Raw genomic sequence first — 1,807 nt, forward strand, 5'->3', positions numbered from 1 at the left:
TTTTTCCATTTCATAGTTTTTGCTTCTTTGTCAAAAATCAGGCATGTGTGGGTGTGTGGGTTAATATCAGGGTTTTCAGTTTGATTCCTTTTGTCTACGTGTCTATTTTTGTGCCAATACCAAGCTGTTTTCAGGAATGTAGCTTTATAATAGAGCTTGAAGTCAGGGATGGTGATGCCTCCGAAAGTTCCTTTATTGTACAGGGTTGTTTTCAGTATCCTGGGTCTTTTGTTTATCCATATAAAGTTGAGTATTGTTCTTTCAATATCTGTGAAGAATTGTGCTGGGATTTTGATGGGGATTGTATTTGAATTATAGATTGCTTTTGGTAAGATTGCCATTTTTACTGTATTGATCCTATCTATCCAAGAGCATAGGATCTTTTCATTTTCTGGTATTTTCTTTCATTTCTTTATTTTTTTCTTTTATTTTTTATTTAAATTTGCAACAAGCTTGTTTTACATGTCAATCCTAGTTCCCTTATTCTCCTTTACTTCCCTATCTCCCTCCCAACACCCCTTCCATGCCCTTTCTGCTCCCTAGGGAGGGCGAGGCCTTCCATGGGGCACCTTCAAAGTCTGTCATATAATTTAGAGCTAGGCCTAGGCCTTTCCCCATGTTTCTATGCTGAGGGAGTATCCCTCTATCTAATTCCTTTCTTTAAATACTCAAAGATATTATTATATAGGTCTTTCACTTGTTTGGCTAGCATTACGCTAAGGCATTTTATGTTGCTTGTGGCTATTGTAAAGGATGATTTTTCTTTGATTTCGTTCTCAGCCCTTTTATTGTCTGTATACAGTAGGGCTACTGGTTTTTCTGAATTAATCTAATGTCCTGCCACTTTGCTGAGGGTGTTTATCAGCTGTAGGAGCTCCCTGGTAGAGGTTTGTTGGGTCACTTACAATCTTATCATCTGCAAATAGTGAAAATCTGTCTTCTTCTTTTCCAATTTGTATTCCCTTGATCTCCTTTTGTTGCCTTATTGTTCTAGTTAGAACTTCAAGCACAATATTGAAGAGATATGGAAAGAGAAGACAACCTTTTCTTTTTAGAGGAATCACATGGAGTTTCTCTCCATTTAGTTTGATGCTGGCTGTTGGTTTGCTGTAAATTGCTTTTATCATGCATGTTTCTGTTATCCCTGATCCCTTCAAGACCTTTTTAATGAAGGGGTGTTAGATTTTGTCAAAGGCTTTTTCAGCATCTAGTGGTTTTTCCTTTACAGTTTGTTTATATGGTGGATCACATTGATGGATTTTGGTCATGGTGGATAATTTCTCTGATGTGTTCTTGGATTTGATTTGCCAGTATTTTATTGAGTATTGTTGCATCAATGTTTATGAGGGATATTGGTCTGTAGTTCTCTTTCTTAGTTGTGTCTTTGTGTGGCTTGGGTACCAAGGTAGTTGTAGCCTTGAAAAAAAGAGTTGGGCAGTGATCCTTCGAATGTGTGGAACATTTTGAGGAGTATTGATATTAGCTGTTCTTTGTATTTCTGGTAGAATTCTGCACTGAAACCATCTGGGCCTTTTTTTTTTTTTTGGTTGGGAGGCTTTTGATGACTGCTTCTATTTCATTAGGTGTTGTAGGTCTTTTTAAATTGCTTATCTGTTTTTTATTTAATTTTGCTATGTGGTATCTATGCAGAAAATTGTCCATTTCTGTTAAATTTTTGAATTTTGTGAAGTATAGGTTTTCAAAGTATGACCTGAAGACTCTCTGGATCTCCTCAGTGTCCATTGTTAATGTCCCCCTTTTCATTTCTGATTTTGTTAATTGGCATGTTCTCTCTCTCCCTTTTGGT

Source organism: Phodopus roborovskii, unplaced genomic scaffold, assembly GCF_943737965.1.
Source record: "Phodopus roborovskii unplaced genomic scaffold, PHOROB, whole genome shotgun sequence".
Classification (NCBI taxonomy): domain Eukaryota; kingdom Metazoa; phylum Chordata; class Mammalia; order Rodentia; family Cricetidae; genus Phodopus; species Phodopus roborovskii.